Source organism: Cupressus sempervirens, chromosome 5 (assembly GCF_028749045.1).
Source record: "Cupressus sempervirens isolate cs-2001-9-10 chromosome 5, ASM2874904v1, whole genome shotgun sequence".
Lineage (NCBI taxonomy): Eukaryota > Viridiplantae > Streptophyta > Pinopsida > Cupressales > Cupressaceae > Cupressus > Cupressus sempervirens.
The window spans coordinates 202,224,349-202,238,965 of record NC_143122.1 but is presented as its reverse complement, the minus strand read 5'-3'; the positions used below and the strand labels follow the sequence as shown (position 1 = coordinate 202,238,965).

General features: G+C 36.4%; 1 pseudogene; it reads left to right on the top strand.

Moving 5' to 3' along the window:
- LOC149555113 (transportin-1 pseudogene) overlaps positions 1 to 14,149 on the top strand; it is a 36,978-nt pseudogene extending 22,829 nt beyond the window's left edge.
- Positions 14,150 to 14,617: the final 468 nt, after the last annotated feature.

Below are 14,617 nucleotides of genomic sequence, written 5' to 3'. Positions count from 1 at the left end.
TTCAGCACATATCTACAAGAAGTGATTAATTATTATCCTGCATGGGTATTATGAAGATATTTTCTTGTGCTTTTATAAATGGTGACAATGGCTTATTTAGTTTCATATATTGATGGAGGTGAGTGATTTCTGATATATCCTGCTCAAAAATGTCTTCACCTTTGGAGTCATGTGCCAAGTGCAAATCCTACAATCAATTTCACTATCTCTACTACCCAAAAATTATCCTATATGGATTAACCCCAATGTCAATGAAGCTGTTCTACCCCTATGTATTGATGATAGGACCTTGGAAATGATGTTCTTCACCAAGTCTCCTTAAATTCATTGGGGTCTTTAGTAGGTAATTATTGAAGCAATTCTATGCCCTTCTGTGAAACATTTCCTATACCCATCAAATGTTGTGTCCATCTTTCTTTCAAATACCATGGGCTTGTTATAGTTAGTTCATTTGTTGGAAATTTTGGCGGGGAAAGTGCTTCTTTCTCAATTTTGGAATGAAAATAAACTTGAAAATGCCATGCAACAGTATGATCTTTGGTTTGGGCATGCATTAGTGACATGAATACATGGTCATGTTTGATGCTCTTTAGAAAGCTTTTGAAAAATAGAATCCCTGCATTATGAAATCTACTCTCCAAACTATTATAAGGGCTTTGGGTCACCAATTGGAAGATAGAGTTAGGTGCACTAGTTTTGCTATATTGGATTTTCTGAGCATATCCAATTTTGATTATTAGATTCATGAAGGGCCTCCTTCAGGAGCATTCCAAGATTTTGGTCTCGATTTGCAAGATGACATAGTGATTACCAATTGTGTGCATTGGCTTGGTAGTTTGACCGAGACTACATTTCATGAATTAGAACATGTTCAAAAGGAGGCATACATAATTATGGAGGAACCTCTTGTTACAAATACTACAGATGATGTTACTGCTAGTTCGGGCTCGGGTTGGGAGGTTGCTCTTTTACCAAGTTTGGATTCTGGGTGGGGACATTTTCTGCAAATTGGTTTGGCCTCAATTTTTGTTGATGGTGTTTCATGCAAGGATATGGAGGAATGAAAATCTTAAGGTTTTAAGGTATTCTGTTTTCGAGGATTTTTTGACAAATGACATGTATTTAATCTTTTTGTATTTTTTGGTCAAGCTTGAGTCCTTCATGCACATTTGGTTGAAATGTTTTTTGAATTGTAATAACTCAAAAAATTTTGAACTTAGATGGGAATATGCCCTCTCTTTGTAATTTTGATTACGTTCATCAATATAATATATTGTAAATATCAATGTTTAATACTTGTACATATCGCGACAATGCTAGGTTTTCTTTCTGGTTCTTTCTCAGTTGAGCACTTGAACCAATTTTTGTTAGGAACCTGTGTGTTCCTTCTGTTTATTTTGTTACAGTAGAGTTGTTGGACGCATATGCTTTGTAAGTCGTCCCGTGAGTTTATTTTATTATCCCACATGCATAGGTAGTATTACTTTTCTAGATCGTACCCAGTATATAAGAATAGGTTGAGGCCCTTGATGGGCACGGACGAATTTATTGTATTGAGCTTGCTCAAAGGAGGTTACCCCCTCGAAGTGGCCTGCGATCAGTAGATTTATTCTGAGTTCTGCTATCACTTTGTATTCTGTTATTTCGAGCATTCTCACGATATTGCTATAAGGAGGTTCTTCTCATCTGGTATCAGAGCACTCTCTTGGGCTCGCTGGGTGGAAATTACATCAATTTTTTTTTTTCTGTCGTGGCCTTCAGGTTCCTCTCACTTCTAATATCTCTTGTTATTGCAATATCGTTTCGCATACTTCCTTCCTTGGCGACCCAACCCCAAATTTTACATATCAAAGCCCTAAATCCCTCATTTATCTAATTTTAGGGTTTGCCCTATCTTTTTCACCTCTCATCCAATCGCCACCAAACTGAGCCACAAGATTCAATTCCTCATTTTGCTCCCTTATCCCTCTTGGACTGTTCGCCTCATTTCGCCTCCCTACCCTTGAAACCCTCATTTTTCTTTTTCCCTTGTCCCTAGATAGTCTCCCACCACCCGTCGAACACCCATTTCCTATATGAGTTTTACCCAAATCCAAGTTTGCCGTAACTAAAAAAGTTTTTGTTTCTCATCTTCTACCCATTTCAAAAAAAAAAAAAAAAAAAAAAAAAAAAAACCTTGTTTTATGGTTGTTACGCGTACAGGAGCAAAAATCATGGAAGAGGAAATTGCATCCCTCAAAACCAGACTTCAAGATCTGGATGACAAAATTCTGGGTCTTAACTTTCAGCAGTCAGCCATGAGCCAAAACCATTCAGGAGATACTGGGTCCTCTTCTGGCAATTTCCGTGGACCAAAGCTTGATTTTCCACGCTTCAATGGTTCTGATCCGACTGGATGGATCTATAGGGCAGAGCAGTATTTCAGCTTGCATAATACTTTGGATAACCACAAAGTCTCCCTTGCATCTTTTCATTTGGAACATGAAGCTCTTCAATGGTTCCGTTGGTACATCAAGGCTAATGTAGGCCCAACGTGGAGCGAATTGTGCACCCTCATTTTGGAGCGCTTTGGCCCTAGTTCCTTTGATGATTTCACAGGAGCACTCACTAAACTGCGTCAAACAGGCACTGTAAGAGAATACCAGACAGAGTTTGAAAAATTAGCTAATCACAAAGAGGGCTTGTCTGATGAATTCTTCCGTAGTTGTTTTGTCAGTGGTCTGAAGGATGCACTTCGCTCAGAAGTCAAAATGTTTCGACCTACTACAATGATGGAAGCCCTTGGGTTGGCTAAGTTAGCGGAAGACAAGATTAGTGCTCTACAACGCTCCAGATCTAATTTTGTTCCATTCAGAAATACAGGTTCTCACAACCCTCCAGTCATACCAGCTCCCAGAACTACTCCGATCAAGCACTTGTCTGAAACAGAGATGCGAGTTAGGCGAGACAAAGGGCTTTGTTATAATTGTGATGAGAAATGGTCTCGGGGCCATAGATGTGTTCAGCAAAAGCTCTATCTCTTGGATGTGGATTCTCCACCGGAACTGGAAGAATATGTAGATGCTCAGGAAACAGTGGATGCTGAGGTTGAGCCTCACCAGCCTGAACCTCCTTCCCCAGAAGCTCCACCAGAGATATCTGTCCATGCTTTGGCAGGAGTCACTACTCCACAAACCATGCGGGTCCAGGGTTTCTTCAAGAAGATCCCTCTTACTATACTCATTGATTCTGGTAGCACTCATAACTTCATTGATCCACGAATAGCCAAACAGGCTGATTGCTTTATCCATCCCTGCTCTAGCTTTGAAGTCATGATTGCCAATGGGGGCACTTTACCTTGTAAAGGGAAATGTCGCAATGTGCGTCTCTCTATTGGAGCTTATAACATGCGCTCTGACATGTTTGCCTTACCCTTAGGTGGTTGTGATGTGGTTTTGGGTGCCCAATGGTTACGCACTCTTGGCCCCATTCTCTGGGATTTTGCTGAACTTTGGATGCAGTTTTCAGCCGAGGGGCACCAACACACTTTGAAAGGCTTACAACCAGGGTCTCTCAGCATCATCAATTCACACCGTATGGAAAAACTTCTTAAGAAGAATTCACATGGTGTCATCGCTCAGCTCCATTCCATTCAGATGCAGCCATCAGCAGTCTCTAGCACTCCTGCCGATCTCCAACACATTTTGGACAAGTATTCTGGTATATTTGCTAAACCTGTGGGATTACCTCCTTCTCGTCCAGAGGACCACCGTATTCAGCTCCTTCCTGGCAGTGTTCCGCCCAACATCAGGCCCTACCGCTACCCATTTCATCAGAAGACCGAAATCGAGATACTTGTCCGTGACTTACTGAAGCAAGGTATTATTCGCCCTAGTACCAGTTCCTTTTCTTCTCCAGTTCTGCTTGTTCGCAAAAAAGATGGGTCATGGTGACTCTGCATTGATTTCCGAGCACTTAATTATCTCACTATAAAGGACAAGTTTCCCATTCCAGTTGTTGATGAACTTCTTGATGAACTTCATGGGGCTCATTTTTTCTCCAAGTTAGATCTTCGTTCTGGGTATCATCAAATTCGGGTTAATGAGGAGGATATACCTAAAACTGCCTTCCGCACACATGATGGTCACTATGAATTTTTAGTCATGCCCTTTGGCCTCACGAATGCTCCTTCAACATTTCAGGCAGTGATGAATAACATATTTCGACCATACCTCCGAAAATTCATTCTGGTCTTCTTTGATGATATCCTCATATATAGCAAAACTTGGGCTGAGCATCTCCATCATCTGGAGCTTGTCTTGCAACTTCTCTCTGATCATCAACTCTGTGCAAAACTATCTAAATGTGTGTTTGGCCAGGAGGAAGTGGAGTATCTCGGGCATATTGTTGCACACCATGGAGTGCGGGTGGATCCTACAAAAATAGATGCCATGAAAACTTGGCCGCATCCTAAAACTCTCAAGAGCCTTCGGGGTTTTTTGGGGTTGACTGGCTACTACCGCAAGTTTGTCAAAGATTACGGGAAAATTGCAGCACCATTGACAGCTCTGTTAAAAAAGGATGCCTTCTCCTGGACCCCTGTTGCTGAGACTGCATTTGAACAACTGAAACAGGCTATGTGCAGTACACCTGTTCTCGCGATGCCAGATTTTTCCAAACCCTTCACTATTGAGAGTGATGCTTGCGACAATGGATTGGGTGCTGTTCTCCTGCAAGATGACCATCCTATTGCGTTCACTAGCAAAGCCCTCTTTGGTAAGAATCTAGCCCTCTCTACTTATGAAAAAGAAATGATGGCTATTTTGCATGCTGTACAGAAGTGGCGGCCATACCTCTTAGGGAGTCATTTTTGCATCAGAACCGATCACCAAAGTCTGAAATACTTCCTGGAACAACGGGTATCCTCTCCTACACAACAGAAATGGGTCAGCAAACTCATGGGGTATGATTATGAGATCACCTACAAGAAGGGTAAGGAGAATATTGTGGCAGATGCTCTTTCTCGCACATTTGATAATCAAGCTTCCCTTTCCGCTATTTCTAAGCCCATTCCCAATTGGTTAGCGTCTGTTCAGCAGGGCTATGACAATGACTCTTCTTTATCTCAAATCATTCACCAGCTAGCCAATAATCCTTCTGCTATACCACATTACTCTTGGGATGGTGCTTCTCTTCGATACAAGGGTCGGCTAGTGCTTCCTCAGAACCCAGCTCTACATCAGGCTATTTTTTATGAACTCCATGCTTCTCCTTCAGTAGGGCACTCAGGCTTCCTCAAAACTTATGAGCGAGCAAGGAGAAACTTCTTTTGGAAAGGGATGAAACAGATGATTCAATAGATGGTGGCTGAATGTGATACTTGCCAACGCCACAAGGGTGAAACGACCCTCCTTCCTGGCTTGCTCGAACCATTGCCCATCCCTACACGGATTTGGACTGATATTTCTATGGATTTCATTGAAGGGCTTCCTAAATCTAGTGGCAAGACAGTGATCTTGGTTGTGGTTGATCGTCTCTCGAAATATAGTCATTTTTGTGCCCTCAGCCACCCCTATACTGCCTCCTCTGTTGCACAAATCTTCATGGACCAGATATTTCGTCTTCATGGACTCCCTTCTTCCATTGTCTCTGATCGTGATGCAACTTTTACCAGTCATTTTTGGACTGAACTGTTTAAGAAAACTGGCACCAAACTGAAGATGAGTTCGGGCTATCACCCACAAACTGATGGTCAAACGGAAATTGTTAATAAATGCTTGGAAACTTATCTTCGTTGCTTCACTTCCGAACAGCAACATCAGTGGGCCAAGTGGCTCCCTTTAGCTGAATGGTGGTACAATACCTCTTACCACACTGCCTCTAAAATGACTCCATATGAAGCAGTCTATGGTCAGGCACCTCCAGTGCTCCTTCCCTACACTCCCAACAGCTCACCAGTCCAGGCAGTTGACATAGTTCTCCGCAGCAGGGATCAGATTCTTCGTACCTTACAGGATAATCTTCACATGGCCCGTAATCGGATGAAACAGCAAGCAGATCAACACCATTCTGAGCGCTCATTTCAAGTTGGGGATATGGTTTTTCTTCGTCTACAGCCATACAAACAATCCTCCCTAAAGCTGAAAGGGCGTCATAAGCTGGCCCCAAAATTTTATGGGCCTTATCAGGTTCTGCAGAAGATTGGTTCAGTTGCTTATAAACTGGAACTTCCTCCTTCTTCCCGCATTCATCCAGTCTTTCATGTTTCTTGTCTAAAGAAAGTTCTGGGTACCACTGTCAGAGCACAAACTACTCTCCCTGAAATGGATACGGAAGGATCCATTATCCTAGAGCCGGTGGCAATCATTGACCAGCGCACTCGCCAGCTTCGCTCTCGCTCCATCTCTGAGGTCTTGATTCAGTGGCATGGCATGCAACCAGAGGATGCTACCTGGGAACCCCTTCTTCAGATTCAACAACAATTTCCACACCTTAAGCTTTGAGGACAAAGCTTTTTTCTAAGGGAGAGGGGATGTTAGGAACCTGTGTGTTCCTTCTGTTTATTTTGTTACAGTAGAGTTGTTGGACGCATATGCTTTGTAAGTCGTCCCGTGAGTTTATTTTATTATCCCACATGCATAGGTAGTATTACTTTTCTAGATCGTACCCAGTATATAAGAATAGGTTGAGGCCCTTGATGGGCACGGACGAATTTATTGTATTGAGCTTGCTCAAAGGAGGTTACCCCCTCGAAGTGGCCTGCGATCAGTAGATTTATTCTGAGTTCTGCTATCACTTTGTATTCTGTTATTTCGAGCATTCTCACGATATTGCTATAAGGAGGTTCTTCTCAATTTTATTAAAAATAATATATTTAGTGGTTTGTCCACTTTTGACAAAATACAAAAATAGAAAAAACTATAACTAACTTAATATTGTATTAAAAGAGTATAACATATAAATTGATATAATATCATACTATTAAAATATTATATTATATTATACTTTAATGACTATATATAACCTATTAATATAATAATTATATATATATGAGTGAATGTTAAAATAATAATAATTATAGTAATAATATCAAAAAAAAAATCAATAACACAATAAAGTTATAAGTCTCTAAAGAGAGTAAACTACATTATTATGAGTCCCTAAGACATTACATTATACTCCTACATTTATGATTCTAAATCGTGATGATGTCAGTAAGACAAATGGTGGTTGTCTAAGTTGACAAGTGATTAATTGGCAAATTTTTTTATTTATAAATATCCTCAAAATAAGAAACAAAAAACTCTATGATTGTTTGACATGCCACACTCCATGACTGGTTGACTATCCATAACTAAGATTGTGAGATATAAAGAAATCAATGACATACGATTTAGGAATTAGCATAGATTGAAACCAATACTAATATAAGATTATCAAATGTAACATGATGAGCATGTAATCATGAAAGTAATATATGTAATGCAATCATAGAAAAAACTACCATTTAGTGACCATTAATTATTACAATTTTTTAAAGAATAGCTAATAAAGAATGGTCAAGGAATATTGATCCAAGCAAGGAGTCGACACACACAACTATCCTCATAATAAAAATGATATGAAATTAACCAATCTAATTATTAAAAAATGTGATGGAAGGGACAAGACACATCTCATACATTGCAAATTCTTCTTCATGAAAAAATGTATAAGAAGTAGTTCCATTAATCAACCAATGGGAAGACTAGATTGGCTTTTTAGTTGACACAAACAAGAGGTCATCAAATACTATCTATCCTTCTTGTTTGGAGATAGTAATTAGACAATACAAGTAAGAACCCAATCTTTCCTTGAAACCCAACTAAAAATATTATAAACCAATATTAGATTCATACAAATTTACACCATTCAACTAAGGCCACACTTTCAACTTCTACATGTATTCCTTGTATAAAACATTGCATATTGAAAGTATAGTAGTTATAAATTCAATTGCATACAACTATTTATCTATCTATCTATCAATATCTATGTATGAAAATATACATATATGTATAAAGTTGTGTGTATATTTTACTTATATATATAATACATTAATTTTTATATAAACCTATAAAATCAATATTGCTCTATCAAATATCTTGGTAAGAGTTGGCAATTAATTTTAAAGGCATCAAGATCACTTTTCATCAAAGAATATTGTTTACTATACAATTGGGGCAAACTAAAATTCAATATAAGTAGTAGATAAACATAAGTCTTTAACAATTGAATTTAAATTTAAAGAAAAGAAAAGAAAATAGGTCCCAAAAAATCCAAAGGATCAAACAAGATACATTATAAAATGCTATGAAAAATTGAATGCGAAAGAAAATTCGACCAACTTTGACAATTCAAATTTGAATACAAATAACATTCCTAAGCAATGAAAGATGAAAGAAAATATAATATAATATAATTAACAACAAAAACAAATTTCTAAGCAAAATATTGCAATAGAACACAATTGTGCACCTATACCAAACTCAACAATAGAAAAAGGAAAAATTTAATTAAACAAATAGGAAAAGTATAAACATGAATAAATATCCAATTTTTAATTGTAGACATTAGGGAATGACCTAAAAAATCATATTTTAATCTTTAGAAAACTTATTACAAAAATGCACCAAATAAATAAATAATTGAATAAAAATTTTGAATACTATTCGAAATAGGGGAGTGTGGTTGATCAAAAATAGGGATATACAAGACATAACTTAGGGCTGGAGCTAGGGCAATAATTTACATATGTACTCTCATCTCTAGTTTGTTGATGACATTATTCTAATGAAAAAAGATAGAGTCAATAAAATTGAGTTAATTTCAAGAGAATTGTGGACACCTATTTGGCTACCTCGAGACAAAAGATTAATGAGGCAAAACCTTTCATTTTTATTCAATACTCTTTGGGTTATTCAAAATAGGATTTCTTGGATTCTTAGATTTCACATTGATTCTCTTTCGTTGGTTTATCTTGGGATTGCCCTTGGTATGGGATCTCAACTTAAACATTTTTGGTAAGATATTTTGGATAAATTATGCAAGAGAGTTAGTCACAAATATGTAGATGATATTTGTCTAATAGTAGGTTGACTCTTTTTAAGTCAGTGGTGCAAGCTCCCCCTACTTATAATTTTTTTGTGCAAGTTTCCCCTTCAAGGTTAGTAAAGGATTTTGATGCTCTCTCTCTCTCTCTCTCTCTCACACACACACACACACACACACACACACACACACACACACACACACACACACACACACAAATATAAATTTTATTTCTTCAAAATGGAGTCTGCTTAGTTGAGATTTAATCTATAGATCAAATCAAGAAGATGGTCTTAGTTTGTAGCCTATGGGTATGATTAGAGAAGATTTGGCTACAAAGATATAATGCATATGGTGTACTTGTTAAGTGTCAAGCTTGGGATAACATAGTCTTTCATAGAAGTAGTTTAGGAGAGTTAACATTGTGAATGTGGCTCACTATAGTCCATTGGGGAAGGGATCCATGATCTAGGAGACTCTTAAAAGACATACTCATCAAATAGGGTCTTTTTTGGATCTTCAAGCCCTTTGTGATTGTTTGAGTGAGGTTGGTTTCAATAGGGTGGCAGATTTTAAAACCACCAAGCTCAAGATACATTTGGAAGTAACTTGCTAGAAAGATCCTCATGAATGGTCTACCAAAACTACTAAAGAGAATTGACAAGAACTAGTAGGTATTTTAGTTGTTAGACCTTGTAGTTCCCTTGATTGTAGGGATGTTTGGGCTTGGATTCTACATCCAAAGAGAATTTTTGTTGTTGCTTCTAGATACCTAGATATGGATGGCTAGTTGTATGGTTAGGAAAGTGTGTCTTAGTGGAATTAGATTTGGAATTTTTCTTGCCTAGAATAGATGTTTTGCTTGAGATAATTTGAGGAAGAGAGCAATCTATATTCTTTAAAGAAATAGTGAAGAAATTACTTCTCATCTTTTCTTCCACTATTCTTATTCAAGGGAGATTTGGCATCTATTTTGAGGAGTATGGAATTATGCTTGTGTTCATACCACCTCTTTATTTGAGTTTTTGAGAAGTCTTGGTCATCCTCCAACTAAGAATTTTTTCTAGATAGCTTGGAATCCTGGCCCAACTTTTATTATCTAGAAATTGTGGTTAGAAAGGAATCAAAGAATCTTTCAATTTTTAGAAATTTGGAGTTTCCTTGTATGGAGAAAGATTGCTTGTAGACTTTAGGAGAGTATTTCAATAACGTATGATATGACTAAACTTGTGGAGTCTAGTGATGTAGAGGGACCAGGGCTCTAACACTTAACCACTCGTAATTAAGGATCTAACTCTTGAACCATCAAATGGTTCTTGTTTTCTTGATCTTTCCACCAATATTAGCCTCCAAGAATCTTACACCAACTTGCCTCCTAGGTATAGTTGGATAGGTGTAGACTTAATCTCCCTTGTTAAGACATTAGTCCTACTAGCCCTTCCTTTAGAATCCTAGCCCTTGCTTAGGATCTTTCTCTCTCTTCCTTGGTTTCTACTAATTTTTAAGATACCCTCCATATCCTTCTTGACCTTTCCTAACACATCTAGCCACATCAACAACCATTAAATAGGGTTAACTAGGCCTATTTGCTTTAGGTCTAGTAACACTACTTTATTCCATTTCTCCAAATCCTTCCCAATAACCCCATGAAATACCTTAGGATTATGAAAGCTATCAAACTACTATATTTGGGCCTGAATTGCAATGGCCACCTATTACCTGAGTGATAGTAACAAAAATTGGCCCTCGTTGGATGGACATTATACTTTTATTGTCAAAAATTACAATGGAAAGAGTGGCTATCACAATGGTGATGGAAAAAGCCATCACAATTTGTAAAAATATAGATGAACACTTCCTCTTCATGTCGTCATATGTTCAACAGCTTACCATCATAACTATGATGACCTACATATTCAAACAACCATCATAGTTTTGACTGCATTATTTTAGGCCCGACGGATCATTGAAAGGGATGTCACAATGAAGATGACATTTGACAAAAATGCCATTGGAGTGATGGCCATCCGTTAGTAGTTTGCATTACAATTGTGACAACATGCAATGACAATGTTGTTTGAATGATGACTGCCGGTCAAACAAGCCATCATAATTGCAACAGATTGTTGCATTATTAAAAAAATATGATTTAAGATGGTCCTATATGTCAAAGTAAATTTGAATAGACACAAGAGTAAATAGTGAGTAGTAGAACGAGTTATCTGAAACCTAAGATAACTTTCATATGTCTAGGATAGTATTAGGCATTACAACCATGCAGTCATTAGGGAATAAATCTGACAAGAATAAAAAGAATTTATGGGAGACAAATAAAATTAAAAATATAACTCAATAAGGGAAAACAATAAATTGTAATGAGATTGAATAAGAAATGCAACCAATAACATAATTATGGAATATCATGGCTCTAAAATCATAATTAAATTTGGATAAATTTTGAGTGGAAACATTACAATATATCAGATAAAACCTCAAATTATTGTGCCAAGATAATAAATCCATATCTAAGATGACAACTATGATGAAACAAGATGCTAAGTAAAATAATTAACAAAACAAGTGAATGTATAAGGGAGCTTGCAAATTTGTATATCTACAATCAATAACTACACCATACAAATTAAAAAGTACATGATATAGGACAAAATAAAAATAGATCCCAAAGGGGGACATTAAAACCATATAAACATAGGAAGAGATGCTCCATTATATCCAATTGATGAAATTCATGCTTGCAGATTTGAATATCAATTATCAGTCTTACATGGTTAATATCATCAATATTAGCCATGCAAGCTCCAAATTTGTGATCTAAGTGAAGTATCAGTTAGCAAGAATTCTCCTTCAATAGAATTTAAAGAAATCAGTCCAAAATCTAATAGAACAAGATAGGGGATATTATAGGCAAGCAACAGGGCTCCACTTGGAAAAAAATGTGAAGACCAATTTTACATTGATCACTCCTTATCAACAATACATACAATTAGAGTTTCTTCCTTGTTTGAGGTTACCAGATAGAACTTCATTTAATAATGAGAATTGTTGTTAGTGTTATAGTCCAACAAGGATAGGTACATGGTTGGCTAAAATTGTTGCAAACATTAGTTCAATGCTTTGATAGCAATTATTTCAATCTGATGGAAGGTGCTCTTGATACATTATCAATGATCAATAAATATATACAAGAGGGGATGGATGTTGGTGTACCAAGCTTTTAGGAGTGACTTATTGATTTTTTTTGCCTAGATTATTTTAGCTTTTTTAGTCACATATGTTTCTCTCAAGAAACTGGCACTTAGCTCTATGAACTAGTATATTGAGGTTATGCCTAAAATATTGCTATTATCTATCGATAAGTATCTTCAGTTTCTATTTACTCTTTCTCATGATTTAGCTATTGAAGTGAGGAAATTGGTATGTGTTGTATTGGTTCAACTCCTTAACACTTGGCCTAATTTCTTAAAGCCCTAGATGAAAAATATAATTATATATATGTTGCAAGAAAATTAGCATGTTGATGAAAAAGTGGCTCTCAAGTCATGTGAATTCTGATCTATATTTTTTGAAGCTCATCTATATCCACAAATATTGAGGGAGTTTCTACCACATTTGATTGTGGTTCTATTATCAAACATGGTGTATGCACATAATGATGAGGCAATTGTTGATGCAGAGACTGATGATAATGGTTTTGATGGGGATCAATATTTGAAACCTATATTTTTTTATTCACAACCACAAGTGGCATATGGAACTTATGATGGAGAAGAGGAATAAGATATCACCAATTCATGGAAATTGAGAAAATGAAGTGCTGTAGAACTTGATATGATTTCTACTATATTTGGTGATGAAATTCTTCCAATCCGTATGCCTCTAGTTTAGTCCAAGTCAAGTACCACTGATATAGCTTGACTTGGTACTAGGTGCAATTATAGAGGGTTCTATCAACAGACTCTTCCCATATTTATAGGAGATGGTTTCTTTTCTTGTGCCTCTTCTTTATGACAAGTATCCTTTAGAGTGAAGCATCACATGTTGGACTCTTTCTCAGTATAATAAATGGATTGTTAAAGTCACAAGTCATCTAGAAGGACATGAATAGTTTGTTAAGGTACTTACTAGTCTTCTTAGATGAATTTTAGACAAAAACAAGAGAGTTTAGGAGGCTTATTTCTCTTCCTTTTCTACCTTGAAGAGGAGGCATCAAGAGAGTTGACACAACATCTAGAGCTTATTTTACAATACCTTTTTGTGTGCCTTTGCTAAATACCAAAGGCCAAATATTTTTATTGTATATGATGTGATTGGTACACTTGAAGATGTTGTGGGTGGAGGGGGGGAATCAACCAAGAAAAATATCTTGATATTTTGATACCTCCACTAATTTCCAAATGGAAACAAAACTCAACTTCAAATATGGATATTTTTCCTTTGCTTGAATATTTCACAACTATAGCATAGGCATTGGGTCTTGGGTTTACTCATTGTGTTGAACCCGTATTTGTGAGATCTATCAACCTGATATGAATCAAAAAAATTCTTAAGGTTGATCCTATAAAGGAAGGTGATCCATATGATAAGGAGTTTGTTTTTTTCTCATTGCACTTTCTCTCCAATCTTGTTGAAGGCCTTGGAAGTGGAATTGAAAGTCTGGTTACAAGGAGTGATTTTAGAAATTTTATTTTGCAATGTTATGGAGATAAGGCTACTGATGTTTGTCGAAGTTCCATTGCACTACTTGGTAACTTTGCAAAAGTCTGTGCAATGCATTTGCAACCACATTTGGCTGATTTCCTAAATGTTGTCACGAAACTGCAACTAGCAAAAGTGAAGAATATTGTTTCTATTGCAAATAATTCTTGTTGGGCTCTTGGGAAAATTGTTGCAAAGCTTCAACATGAGCTATCACCCATTGTAATGAGTTATATCCTATCTTATTCCAATCCTTTGTAATCTTAAGGAGTTAAATAAATCACTTCTAGAAAATAGTAATACAACTCTAGAAAATTTCCCTTGGACTGTAGAACTCTTACCTTTACCTTATGTAGCTTATTGAAAATAAAGAGGATTTAATTTATTTATCTAGCGGCTATCTTATATGCAGGTTTAATTCTTATGCCCTATATTTTAATACCATATTAGAACTATTGACTATGTCATGTTATATTTGCAATCATAGAACGTGGACTTTGTCTTAATATTATTTTTTGTTGCATTTCTCATTAGATTAGGCCTCATTTTTATTCATTTCTTATATTTCTCTAGGGATCACTCTTGAATAACATGACAAACCTTTACGATTTTTTTCTTAAACAATTTTTTTGTTTATTTTGAAATTGTGTACATAATAATGACACAAGGATTGTTTGACAGAAATAATGTGTGTTACATTTGGAATAGTAAAAGCACTAAAGTAGTTAAATCTTACTTGAATCTTACAATAAAAAAATTGTGATGGTCATCGTTGCAACAAAAGTTCAACAATTCATTCAAATTTAACCAAATAATCAGTTGTGTATCCAAT